Source organism: Pristis pectinata, chromosome 14 (genome assembly GCF_009764475.1).
Source record: "Pristis pectinata isolate sPriPec2 chromosome 14, sPriPec2.1.pri, whole genome shotgun sequence".
Lineage (NCBI taxonomy): Eukaryota > Metazoa > Chordata > Chondrichthyes > Rhinopristiformes > Pristidae > Pristis > Pristis pectinata.
Window position 1 is genome coordinate 51,615,366 of NC_067418.1, and position 14,653 is coordinate 51,630,018.

Sequence of the window (14,653 nt, forward strand, 5' to 3'; positions counted from 1 at the left end):
GTCGAAGTTTTTCTGAAGTCTTTATGATTTAATAACGTTTACCCGTCGTTGCCTTCTCTGCAATCAGCAAAAGATGCAGCACACCAGAAACTGTGCCATCTGAGTCCGGGTTGTTGAGTTAAAGAAGTAACAAAGATTACCATTTCGAAACGGGGTTTACGCGGGCATAAGGTATCAGATAAAATGGGCTCTTGCATGTTGAGAGGGGACAGATTCCGTGTAAAAAGTGACGTTATTTCCTGAATAATAGAAGACAAATTTGTCGATTTTTCTTCAGAACATGTTTGAATTGCAATGAACAGAATGCAAGGGGCTTGTCAAAATGGCAACATTAACGGAATGGAATAAGTTGAGTAAACTGAAGACAACCAAAAATATAAAACATTTACCGACATACAGATATCCGTACACATCGGAAAGACCGAAGAGCAGCCAGACGCTCAGTCATTTAATGAGGTCACGGGTAATCAGACTGTCTGATTAACCCTGCATTCCGGCCAACCTCGTTATCATCTCAGTCCCCTTTTTGTCAAGTATTTATCGCCACCGTGTTTGAAACAATCAAAGACTCAGTGCCTGAACTATTTTACCCCAATAGTTTCACAGACTCGGACGCTCTGAGAGAAAATAGTCACCTTCTTTCTGTGTTTAAGTGAATGATTCGATTATTTCAAAACATGGCCTGGATTTTCAGACTCTCCATCATCACGTGACATCATTACCTCCAAAAATTCTGATTATGTTTCTCGTTGTAAGGCATTCAGACACAATATCTGGCGGGATTCGAACCCAAACCATTCTAATTACTTGGTGACACGTTATCAGTTGTCCTGCACCCTGCCCATTGCGCAAGAGAGCCCACAGTCGACCCTTTAGTGCATTGAAGTTACTGAGAACATCGCATTTCGGACTCGTGTCCGCTCCCTTTCCTACTTTCACTGAAGAAGCGATAAAACCAGTCCCACAGTGCCCCTCCTATTGAAGCACCGGATTCCTCCATAACATTTTGCAAACAATTGCACGGCACGAACTTCTGATGACGCAGCAGAATTTTTGAGTTTGCCCTGCAGCGACTCACGTGAGTTTCCCCTCTTGCAGAGGGCGCCGCACTGTAAATCTTCTCCTGCACCGGTGGATTTTCGGGGAAGAGCCCATCAACACACAGCCGCCTCATGCACATTGACGGCGGAGTTCGGCAATCCTTTCAAATCGCGCAGGGATTAAAATAAAATTCAAAACAGAACCCACTATGTGTCACTGCTTATGTATCCTGGTCTCAGACTGTGTTGCAGTTTTTTTCCCTTTACTAATGAAACTCCTGTAAAGATCTCTGAATGAACGCACATTCTCAAATTGTGAATCCTGAAACAGTCATCCTTGTTCAACAGTTATCAGCTGAAAGACGGAAATGGGCGGAAAATCTCATGAAGCGCAGAAGAGCGACTGACATTCCGTGATAATGGATGGAGATACCAGACTATTGAACAGTGATGGAGGCGGAAGAACCGCAGAAGAAGCAGCAAATTAAATTCACTTGATTATGGCTGGATAATTATGCGGGTTCATTGAGATTGATGGAGTGAGCTGTTTCAGGGTCGAACTTAATTGTGAGTGGGGCAGACTACTTGAGGCAGACATAACGTTCCCTTATCCGCGTGTCATCTGCAACACCACACGATCCCTCTCATTTACACCAACAGTCTTGTGTAGCATCCGTCGGAGCTGACCAAGCAACGAGTGAACAGAAGGAGGAAGAATATTTAAAGCTGATTAGCACCGAGAACAGTCACGAATTCGGAATCTTTAATTACAGAAATAAGTGAAGCAACAAATGATCAAAATTTGAAGCAGAGTAACTATCATACAACTTTGTTAAAAATCCCAAGGACACCGAAAAATGGAAACTGCATCATTATTAAGGATCTGCACATTTTCGTCTTTCGCTTCTCACACAGAGGGGAAACAATAATGTGAATGCAGTTTATTTCTGCTGGACTCTGGATTACAGAGTCACCATTCAGTCATAGAGTACTACAGCACAGAAACAGGCTACTAGGCCCACCAATTCCATGCAGACCTGATTTTCTGCCTGGTCCCATCTACCTGCACCCGGACCATAAGATGGATCAAAAGAGGAAAATAGTAGAGGGAAGGTGAGATGGCCGAGTGGTTAAGGCGTTGGATTCGAAATCCAATGGGGTTTCCCCGCGCAGGTTCGAACTCTGCTCGCAGCGGTTTTATGCTTACATTGAATTTTCACACCGAGGAGATCGGCTGAAAATCATCTGCTTTTGCTGTTAAGTCGATTGCCTTCCACTGTTCCACTAAGCAATGAAGTCAGAACATGCTTGCCAAGCCCAGGGTAGAGGGAATACCCTCGACGCCGTGCTTTAAGTCACTGCGCCAGTCAATTGCAAAACACCTTTTCATCACGTAAGGTGGTTCTATTACAAGTAACTTACACGTCAGAAGTCCAACGCGTTCTTCATTGAACCACCGAGCCCAGACGTATCAGGTCAGTGATCAATCCTCACCTCATTCTGTTCGGGTGCAGTGTGCAATTCCGCCATTGACAATGTGGGTTTCCTGCATGTTCACCGTTTTCCTCCTGTGTCCCAGGGACACGTGGGTTGGAAGCTCAATTGGCCACGGTAAGATGCCCTGATTGTGTCGGTGATAGATAGAATATGGGGATCATTGATAGGAATATGGGACGAATAAAGAAGGATCGGCGTATGTTGGTTGTGAATATTTTTTGCGGACTCGGTGGGCGAAAGACCTGTTTTCCTGCTGTATCTCTCCATGCCTCTGTGACTCTATCGCTATATGGTTCATGTTTATGCGGCCCATTTTGTTTTGTCAGCGTCGCAGTCGCTGGGAGAATATTTCAGAAAAACACCGAGGACCCACTAAATGAAAAACGAGCGTCACCACTAAATAATGATTGAAATCACAATTCTTGTCCAATTTCCATTACAATGCGTATTGTTCATGTTGATACATTTGAACATAAATTGGTAAGAAGTGAAACTCCTGATCAAATGTGGAATTAAGGTAAAATAAATGTAAAAAGGAGACATGATCTGTGTAAGGAGAGGAAATTAAAGTTTCAGAACTCTTAGACGTCATCGACACATGGAAACTCGCTGTCTCTGACCAACAGGGCAATCCGGCATTCCCTGCTGTCAGAAACCAGCAATCTTTCTTTTTTTTTGGTTTGTTTCTTTTCGTCCTTGGATTCCACACTATCCATGTGATTCCAGTTACAAATATAGGTTCCATTAAATCCACATCCCATACAAAGTACATGTAATGTTTTAGCAGTCACCAAGGTCAACACGACTTCAAACTCTCACCTCTCAGGGAATGCTGATTTGCTGTTTCAGCGCTCCCGGAAGTGTTGAATGTCGGGGACAAAACCTGAGATCACCATCCCTGGGTGGGCTCGAACCACCAACCTTTCGGTTAACAGCCAAACGCGCTGGCCAATTGCGCCACAGAGACAGCTGATGCCACTGCCCATCGACAGACAATGCAACGGTACAGCTACACAAATCAAAAACTTAATTCCGTTTCCCATTCTGCGCTTTACCCTGCGAATTGATTGCTCGAGGTTTCAGCAGCTTTATATCGCTTTCTAATTGACGGATTATAATTAATTGGAACGAGCCACTTAACTTCCTGTGTGGCCAGCATTGAATGAATACTGGATATTTCATGGCATCGCCTTCGTAGGATTTCTGCGGTTTTCTTAAATAAAGGATTTGCGAATATTTGATTTCAGAGAATCATCTTCCTGTGTTCCCAACAGAGCTGTAAATCAGCTCGCTGTCAGTCAAAAGAAAAAGTGAGAGCGAGAAAGGGAAGGGAAAAGTCAGAGACGGACCCCGTGAAGGTGGTACCAGATGGAAATTGGCAGAGATCGGAATGTAATGTTTGATCTCTGTGTCAGGAAGCAGCACCAATGCAGTCTTCGATGTACTGAAAGAGGGTTGAGAGCTGGGGTCGAGCGACTCTGAAACAGTTCTTCATTCTCCTGCATGCTTCTCGGATTCAATGCAGAGTCATAAAGATCTACAGCGCGATAACAGGCCTTTCGGCCCAATAGTTCCATGCTATCGAAGTAACCTATCTGATCCAAGCAGATTTGCCTGAATTGGGCACATATTCCACGAAATCTTTCGCATCCAGGTGCCTGCCAGGATGTCTTTTAAATTTGTACTTGCACCCGCCTTCCGTCTCCCTCTGGCAGCCCATTCCATGTACACACCACCATCTGTGTGAAAACAAATTGTCCATCATAACCCCTTCAATCTTTCCTCCCAGCCGAAACGTATGCCCTTCATTTTCAGTCTATGTTACCCGAGAAAAGGAGACAGTAATAATCCAATATATCTATGCCCCTCAAGATTTTATAAACCTCTGTGACGCCTCCGTTGCTCTTGCAGAAAAAGGCTCAGCTTATCTAATCTCTCCTTGTAAGTGAAACTGTCCAGTGACGGCAACATCCTTCTGAATATCTTCTGCACCCTCTACAGGTTAACGACATCTTCCCTGCAGCGAGTCGACCAGACTCGCACACAGTTCTCCACGTTCGGTCTCATCGATGTCATGTACAGCTCTAACATGACGTCCCAACTTTGTACTCAGTGCCCTGACTGATGATTACAAGCGTGACAAACATTGTTTCCACCAACCTGTCCACCTGTGTCGTCAAATTCCGGAAACTATATACTTACATTCTTAGGTCTCTCGGTTTCTACAACACTCCGATGGAAGCTCTCACTTACTGTGTCAGTCCCTGGTTTAACATCCCAAAATGCGACACTTCGCACTTGTCCCAGTTAAATTCCGCCTGTCATTCCTTGGGCCACATTCCCAGTTGATCGATGTCCTGTGATCTCAGACAACATTCCTCATTAAACCACAGATGGTGTCACCCGCAAAGCTTACAACAATGCCACCGAAATTTTCATCTCTATCGCCAATATGGATGTGACAAACAAGGAACACAGCACAGATCCATGCGGAACTCCACTGGTCACAGGCTTCCATTAAAAAAAGATTACACTACCAGGCACCGACTCCAACCACCACGCCAAATTAACATCCAATTGACTCGTTCTCAGTGAGTCCAAAGTTATACAAACTTCGTAACCACCCTACCATGCAGGACCTTTTCAAATGCCTTGCTAAAGTCAATATTCCAAAAATGTCCACCGTTCTCACCTCATCGATCTTCCGGGTCATCTCTTCAAACGTCAATCAAATTTATGAGGCAGTTTGTTCCGCAGAAAGCCGTCCTGACTCTCCCTATGGAGTCTTTGCCTTCACACATGCAGGAAGATCCTGTCTCTCGGAATACATTCAAGTAACGTTTCCATCATAAATCCCTCCACCGGCCTGTAATTCGCTGGCTTATAATTGCAGCCCTTCTGAAGTAAAGGTTGCGCACCAGACATCCTCCCGTTTTCCGGGAGGTTTACCGTGGGTTAACGATGTTCCAAAAAATCTCTGCCCGCGCCCGAGAGATTTCTGCTTTGCCTTCGCACAATGTCAAAGACCACACGTATGTCAGGCCCGGCGAACTTTCCACCATTATGTTCTTTATGTCTCCTATTGCATCCTCTATTGTCATGTGGATATGGTTGAAGACATCACTATTCGCTTTTCTGAACGGCCAAGCTTCCATGGCCTTCTCCATGGTAAACACAGGCGAGAGATTTCCATTTGAGACCTCGCCCATCTCCCTTGTGACTCCACACAGAGATAACTCACTGATTCTGAAATGGACATTCCCGCCCTTGTTACCAATTGATCTTAATAGACACAGAATATCTCAGGATTTTCCTGGACCTTATCCACCAAAGCTGTGTCATGTCCTCTTATTGCCCTGGACATTTTCCACTCAAGTGCAATCCCACATCCCTTCCACTCCTCAAGGGATTCGCTTCATCACAGCTGCCGAGACCTCATTCATTAGCCTCATCATTCTCAATTTTCCTCATCAACTAGCGATCCCTTTTTCTGCCAGTCTTCCACTTCACTAGAACAGGAATTGTTAGCTTGATTTCTTCGTCTGTATCAGTCATCCATCTGTGACATTCGTTTGTTTATTTTACTTCTGGGACTGGAGCACATGCCCAGCCTCACCGACTGGACTTGCCTTGCTGCTCTGCATTTCACAACTCCAACCATCTTTTGCCTGGGTTCTTTTCTCAATGCTCTCAAACTCTAACTGCTCACATTCACTCATTGACCAGATAACATTGTTTACAGCGAGCCCCGTTGTCAAACCCTTGGCCTCCACAGATGCTGCTTGACCCGCTGAGTTCCTCCAGCGGTTTGTTTTGTCCGCATGGCCACCCCGGCTTTACCCTGTCAGTGACATCCCACTCCCACACACTCACTGCACAAACTTCCTTGGCCGCGTTTTCTGTTCTGTTTTCAGACTCGGAACATGGACGCTATTCCTCTTGCCGTAGATCCGGCTGATCAGCCTAGAATTTCCAGTATGTTCTGTGTTTGTCACTGTGGAAGCGCGGACGGGCAGTGCGATGTTGGTCAGCGAAGCGTTGGTGGGTGAGTCACACCGGTATCAGAGGGTTTAACAGTGCAGGAAGCGCACAGATCAAGTGTGAGGCCGTGATCGTATCGTGGTTAGGACTCTGCGTTGTGGCCGCGGTAACATCGGTTCGAATCCGAGTCACGGCAGATCGTCAGTGAAACATTAAGCATTCAACGCTCTCCTTTTGCTGAATTTCCGGCCGCCGCTTCTCCCAGGTGTTGATTTTCCTCTGTCACCACCAGCTTTCCTGTCGACACAAGAAGGCAGTCGCCGCAGTGGGAGCTGAAACTTCTCGACAGTTCAGCAGAGACGAGAATGTAAACGTGCTCTCTGGGTATTTATTATCAATAAAACAACACAGATCGCCGACCGAGCCCGCGGAGTGCACGACCCAGAACCCGTCGGATCACATCAGCAACAGAGCAGGATCTTCGCTCTCTGATCCAGCCACTGCCGGCGGAGAGCTGCCGTTCGCCGCAGCAGCCGTGCCTGGGAGACGCCTGCCACTGACTCTCTTGTTGAACGGAACAATGTTGGTGCCTCTCACGCACTGACTCAGGACCCGTCTCTTCACATACTCGCTCCGTTGAACTTTTTGGGGTGAGTCAGTGCCGAATGATAAACCTTTGTCATTCTCTTCCCATTGATAACTCATTCTGTTTCTCACCGCTGCTGATGACGTGCTCAGTCCTGCGGACTGTGAACCCACTCGGATTGGACTGTGCGCAAATATCCCAAAGTGGATCTCAATCAGGATGTGTAATGTCAAAGAACGGGGCTGAAACAGAAGACGATATGCATTGTCAATCGCAGTTCTGCTGAAGATCATAATATTTATCCGTGTATCCGTCTGTCTAATTCATTCTCTGTCTGTTACTGAGTGCAGATATCCATCCCCAGCCAACTCAACAACCCGGGTACCGGTAAACGTCCACGTATTGTCCGGAATCGCCGAGTTTCTGAAGACCTGGCATGTCTTTGAGTCCTGTTCCGTCGCTGGGTCCCGGTTGCTTACACACCACCAACCTCCCCATATCTCCTGTGACCGCTGGACCCAGTACTGCTCAGTCTGTCCTCAGAACTGCCTGTTCCGTTTACTGGCCAGTAAATGTAAGTAATCGCCATCCGGTGCCCAGCTCGCGACAGCATCAGCTGGCAAACACACCCCTCGCCCTCACACCTTTACTCCATACGGAAGTGCAGATTTGGTCATTGGCTCGGTTTTGAATGTATCCGGATATTGTGTGGGACAATATTGATGCTCACTTGTTGCAGGTGAGAAATAGGAAGACAGATTTGTAGATATCTGAGAGACAGGAAGGAATCAGTGGGGCAGGGAGATTAACAACGAGCGAAGGAGAGAAAGAAGGGGGTAGGGAGGAATGTAAAAATGGTCGGAATACCAAAACACATCTGGGTGTAAGAGACAGAAAAGAAAACGGAGCGGAAAAAGTGAGTGAGGGACCGAGATGGAAAGGGAACGACAGGCAGAGAGAGAAGTAGAGAGGGAGAGAGATAGAGGGGGTGGGGGAGAAAGGGAGGAGGGTAAATGAAGAGATTGGTATTTTGCTTATGAGAGAAAGACTGGAAGGTGACAAAAAGTCAACTCAATTGGAGTACCAGTCAGTCATTCGGCCAGTTGAGCGCGCTTCTCAATTCAACTACATCTTATTTGCTCAATTTCAAGACAATTCTTTGCCTTTTCCCTTGTTCCCTGATTCCTTCCATTTCCAGAATTCGAAATCTGTCTGTGTTAAACGCAGTAAGTGACCGAGTCTTCACAGCTTTCTCATGGGAGAATTCCCCCTGAATCGAGATATTTCTCCTTCCTTCAGTCCCAAATAACCGTCTCGTTCAGAAAGTGAGAGAATAAAACAGAGATCAGGAGACAAACAGACCAGGAGTGATGGAGTTGTTTGGGTAAATGGCGAGATGGAGTGAGAGAGAGAGAGAGAGAGAGAGAGAGAGAGAGAGAGAGAGAGAGAGAGAGAGAGAGAGAGAGAGAGAGAGAGAGAGAGAGAGAGAGCAAACAGAACGAATGTAATTTGGTTCCACAGCAGGTATACGGAATTTCACTGAATAAAGTGTTCCTAACATCAGAGCAAAGAAGAGGCGTGGTGAGGCGAGTTCGTCTTCTTGGCGTTCCCAGCGAGGCGAGCAGGATCCAAAATCATGTTCCTGCTCAGGATCGACCTGGGGACCTTTCGCGTGTGAGGCGAACGTGATAACCGCAACACTACAAGAAAGCACACCGGCGTGAGAAGCCAATTTACAGAGAAAATGGAATCTGCGGGACGCTGACAATGAAACAGAGGCAGGGAGTTCAGTGAAGTCGGTCCATTCTGGGAGTAAGCTGAAGCTCGGGAAAGGTTTCTCGTGTTTCTATCGGTGTCGGACAGTGAACGTCAGTCCAACATGTTTACAGTCACACCACAGAATCCGGCGTTGGCGCTGACGGTGCTGTGAGGGAGCGGATCAGAGCAGCGCCACACTCACGGAATATTCTCAAAGTCAGGTGGGAATCAGTTAAACACAGGAGGTCTGCGGCTGAAGTTCTGGAAGCCGGGCCCGTGAAATATCAACAGCTGGCACCCTGTAAACCTCCGAGTGTCAGTGTGAATAAAGTGGAGCGATTTTTGACCTGCTAAGAATTTCGTGCATTTCTTTCATTAATTTGGATGAAATATCGACCTGTCCCTTCCAGCACAGATTGACTACAATTCCCAGAGGGCAACACCTGCCAAGTGTTGCGCATACGTACCAGGTTTGCTGTATCGCAACGGATCGCTCTCCTGCCGACGCGCCTGCACACCAGCGGTGCAAGGAGCAGAAGAAGCGGCGGTGTGTGTTCTCCCCTGTGAGCCGCCCTCTGTCCCGCGGGGAGCGAAGAGGCGCAGCGGAGCCGGCGGAAGCCTCGCCTCGGAGCGCGGAGAGCAGCAGCCCCGCTCCCACCGCCGCAGGGTCTTTGAGCCCGTCCGCACCGACACTGCGGCTCCCCATCGGCAGGTTCCGGGCTTCTCAACATCCGTCACCCGGGGCTACTGTCCGTCCAGTGAGCAAAGCTCCGCCCCCTGGACTGCCGGATGGTGGGACATGCGCACTAAGTCTGCCGCTTGCTCAAAGAAATCTGGGCAGGGAGATCATCACGTCTCCTGGAGCGGCACACGAAGACGTGAATACTCAGGGAGAGAGCGGATGGAGTGGAGCGGATCGCAGAGGCGGACGCACACTGAGAGCGTGAGGACGGAACCCACACAGTTAGAGGTGAGGACGGAACACACACAAGCAGATGCAGTTGACGGCTTAAATGAATACTTCTCATCTGCAGTCACCATGATGAAGGACAATGCAGCTGAACTATTTGGGAAGGAGCGGTGGGGTTCTTGGTTAAATTACCATTAAAAGGAAGAGGTGTTTTATTACGGGGCAGGTCCATGCACAGACAGAGGCAAACATGCACAGGCGGGCACAGCAGAGATAGGGACACAGATACAGGCAAAAACAAAGGGATGGTAAGATACATGATTGGACAGGAGCAAGGACACAGCATGTACTCCTGCAGCGAGCGGTTCGTGTGTTGATGGCAATTGCTTGTGAATGCTGCTGATATGATGCTATGACCTGTGATGCTCCTTCAAGTATGGTTTTCATTGCACCTGTGCATAGATGGATTTGTGCCTGTGACAATAAACCCACCTTTGACTTTGTGAATGACTTTGAGCACCTGCCACAGAAAGCTACAGGGAAAGTGCGGGAAATGGGATGTGTTTAAATGGTAATTAGGATGAGACACAGAGGAGAGAAGAGACCAGAGAGAGAGATTGTGATAAATTCAGTGCATGCAGATGCAGGGACACGCATAGACAGAGGCAGGAACACATTCTTTAGGGGCAGGGGCACTCATTGACTGAGGTTGTGACACTCACTAACAGGGACAGTCATTGACAGGAAGAGGGACACTCACAGAAAGGGATATTCAGTGACAGGGACTCAGTGACAGAGGCAGGGGCATTGATTGTCTCTTACAGAGTCTCTCACTGACACAGGCAGGAACACTGCAAAACAGAGGAAGTCATGCACAAGCATATGCAAGAAAGAGAGAGAGAGAAAGATAGGCAGGCATGGGCACACGCAATCTGAGGAAGATGAAGAAAAAGTGTCAGGAGCAGAGGAAGCTCCCAACAGAGGCAGAGACACTGACAGAGGAAAGCATGCACAGGTGGGCATTAGGAAAGGAGAGAGAGAGAAAGGCAGGCAGACACAGGCACACGCAATTTGAGGAACAAGTATAGGCAGAGTCGGGGTAGGGGGTGCACCCCACAGACAAAGAGGCAGGTACACTCACATACCGATGGACAGAAATAATTGCAACCTATGGCAGTCACAAACGAATTCAGAGGCTGCTACATTCAATGTCAGAGGGGGAGCACTTAAAGGCATGTTCATACCCACTCAGAGAGACCTTCAGGAATATGCAGGCAGCTGCAGATACAGGCACAATCAGAAACAGGCACACATTGCCTCACAGACAGGCACTCTGCAAGACAGAGGCAGGGCAGCTCACTGACAGAGGAAATCATGCACAGGCAGACACATGAAAGGCAGAGAGAAAGAGAGAGATGCAGGCAGACACAGGGCACAGCACACACAATTTGAGGGACACGTATACACAGAGACAGGGACAGGGAAACACCCCACAGTGACACTTACACCCAGATGGACAGTCAAAATTGCAAGTGATGGCAGTCACAATCAAATTCTGAGGCTGGCACTCTCTATATCAGAGGTGGAGAACTTAAAATCAGGTTCATGCCCACTCAGAGACACATTCCGGCAGCTGCAAATGCAGACACAATCAGAGGCAGGCAGAACTCCACACAGACAGGAACACCACAAGATAGAGACAGGGACACTCAGTGACAGGGACAGGGAGGACAGTCAAATAGAGAGAGAGTCAATGCACAGATGGAGACAGGCACACACTGGCACGTAGGTGCATTCAGAAAGGTATCCAGACCCTTCAGTCAATTCAGGGACAAAGCAGAAAAGACAGAGGCACCTGAGATGGGGGGAGGTAGATTCACAATCACAGACACAGGTCCACACGTACACAGTCACGAGACACAGGTCCACACGTACACAGTCACAGAGACAGGTGCACACATACATAATCACAGACACAGTTACACAAGTATACAATAACAGAGAAAGTTACACATGGATAAAAGGAAGGCACTCACTCAGACCGATATCCATTCTCACTGACAGGCTGGCAAACACATGGAGGCAGAGCAGTTACAAAATGAGGCATGTACGCACACAGACAATGGAAGACACACACAAATATTTCTGCAGACAGGCAAACACACAGAGAAAGAAAGGCGGGAAGAGCCAAAGAGGCAGGATGCAGAAAGACAAACAGGAACCTGAAGAAACAGAGCTATATGCTGGAACATTCATTGAGAAAAGCAGGACAAACTGGCAATAGAGGCAGGGACATGAATGTACAGAAGCAGGTGACCACTTCAGTGAGTACTGCTCAGCTGTGTTCACTGCATTGAAAGACGTTGTTGTTGGGGAATCCAGGGAAGGAGCAAAGGGAATTCTTGTACAACTTGCTGTCTCTTAGGAGGAGGCATCAGATGTTGCAGAGTGATTACAGGTGGCTTAATATCCCAGGTGTGATGAGGTGGATCCCAGGCTGCTATGGGAGGCAGAGGAGGAGATTGTCAGGGACTGACAGACATGCTCAAATCAAGTCTGAAATGGTAGAAAAAGGATTGGATTTTTTTGGATGGACAGGCTCAATCTGCACTTGTACAGACAGTAATGCTCAGGGATGGACTGGATGGCTTTGATCAGGTGAAACCTTGTCTGACTAATTTGTTTAATTTTTGAAGTGTTAACCAGCTATGTTAATAGGGACAATGTGATTCCTCTGCTCTGCAAGTATTTCGTTGAGGCCTGTGATGAGGTCTCAGATGGGTAATGGTTTAAAAGTTAAGGAGGTGTCATGGGGTCAGGGGTAATTAGATAAATTTCATTCAAAGCAGGCCTGGTGAATGTTGGCAGAAGTTGAGGATTGTGTAGTGAGTGGAAGTGTGTGGTCCACGATTTAACATGTGAACCTGTGTTGGGTCCTTGATGCCTGTGATAGACAGTTGTGACATTGATTTCAACCTGGCAGGAATGATTAAGTTCACAGATGGCATGAAAGTTGGTCCTGTTGCAAATTGTTATATGCTCAATAAATTAAAAGAGCTGGGTGGTCAGAGACTGTGGCAGGAACACTCACAAACAGAGGACAAGGTCATTCACAGGCAGGGGGCAGGAACACACAGGCAGGGTGCAGGGACACTCACAGAGAGGGGACAAGATTGCTCTCAGGCAAGGGGAAGGGACACACACAAGAATGGAGCAGGAACACTCACAGGCAGGGGACTGGAACATTCACAGACAGGGGGATGGAACACTCACAGGAAGTGGGCAGCGACACACAGACAGGGACACTCAAAGGAAGGAGACAGGAACTCTCACAAGAGGGGGCAGGAAATCTCACAGACAGGGCAGGAACAAGGAGTAGGAACACAGGCAGGGTGCAAGGACACACGCAGGGAGGTGGCAGGGGCACACGGGGGATAGGATTGCTCACAGGCAGGAGCAGGGAACCTCAGGGAGGGTACAGGGGCCCTCACAGGGAGGGGGCAGTGGCGCTTACAGGCAGGGGGCAGGAAATCTCACGGATGGGGCAGCAACATAGGCAGGGTGCAAGGACACTCATAGAAAGGTGACAGGGGTACATGGGGGATAGGACTGCTCACAGGCAGGGACAGTGACACACAGGCATGGAGCAGGAGCAGTCATAGGCATGGAACAGGAACAGAGGCAGGGGCAGTGACATTCATAGGGAAGTGGCAGGGACACTCACAGGGAAGGGGCAGGAAATCTCACAGATGTGGCAGGAAAACAGAGGCAGGGTGCAAGGACACTCACAGAGAGGTGGCAGGGCACACGGGGATAGGATTGCTCACAGGCAGGGGGCAGTTACACAGGCATGCAGCAGGAATACTCACAGGCATGGGACAGAAACTCTCACAGGGAGGGGGCAGGGACACACGGAGGGGACAAGATTGCTCAGAGGCAAGATGAAGGGACACAAGAGAATGGAGAAGGAACACTCACAGGCATGGGACAGGAACACACAGGTAGGGGCAGCGACACTCACAGGGAGGGTGCAAGGACACTCACAGGGAGGTGGCAGGGGCACACGGGGGGGTAGGACTGCTCATGGGCAGGGGTCAGGGACCCACATGCATGGAGCAGGAACACACAGGCAGGGGCATGTCATTCACAGTGAGGGTGCAGGGTCACTCACAGGGAGGGACTGGAACACTCACGGGAGGTGGTAGGGACACTCACAGACAGGGGGTAGAACTCACACTTATGGGGCAGGACAACACAGGCAGTGTCAGGAACACTCACAGGGAGGTGGCAGGGACACACAGGGAGGGGACAGGATTGCTCACAGGCAAGGGGGACAAACACAGGCATGGGACAGGAACACACAGGGAGGGGCAGGTAACAGAGGGAGGGGGCAGGGGCCCTCACAGGGATGGGACAAGGGTCCTCACAGGCAGAGGGCAGAAACTCTCACAGACGGGGCAGGAACAAAGAGGCAGGGCATAGAGAAAGAACACAGGCACTGGCAGCTCACGCACAGTGAGGGGGCAGGAATACTCACAAGGAGGGACTGGAACATTCACAGGCATGGGGCAGAAACACACAGGCAGGGGGCAGGGACGCTCACAGGGAGGTGACAGGGACACACCGGGAGGGGATAGGATTGCTCACAGGCAGGAGACATGGACACACACAGGCATGGAGCAGGAATTGTCACAGTCATGGGACAGGAACTCTCACAGACCTGGGAGGAACACACAGGCAGGCTGCAGGGACACAGGGAGGAGGCAGAGACACACAGGGAGGGGACAGGATTGCTTGCAGGCAAGAGGAAGGGGCGAACAGGCATGGGACAGGAACACACAGGGAGGGGGCAGAGGCCCTTGCAAGGAGAGGGCAGGGTCT

General features: G+C 48.9%; 2 non-coding genes across 2 annotated transcripts; one reads left to right on the top strand and one right to left on the bottom strand.

Moving 5' to 3' along the window:
- The first annotated feature begins 2,152 nt into the window (after positions 1-2,152).
- On the top strand, positions 2,153-2,234 carry trnas-cga (transfer RNA serine (anticodon CGA)). Its single transcript has one exon. It is a non-coding gene; the product is annotated as a tRNA-Ser (tRNA).
- Positions 2,235-3,430: 1,196 nt separating this feature from the next.
- Positions 3,431-3,504, bottom strand: trnan-guu (transfer RNA asparagine (anticodon GUU)). The gene has a single exon. It is a non-coding gene; the product is annotated as a tRNA-Asn (tRNA).
- Positions 3,505-14,653: the final 11,149 nt, after the last annotated feature.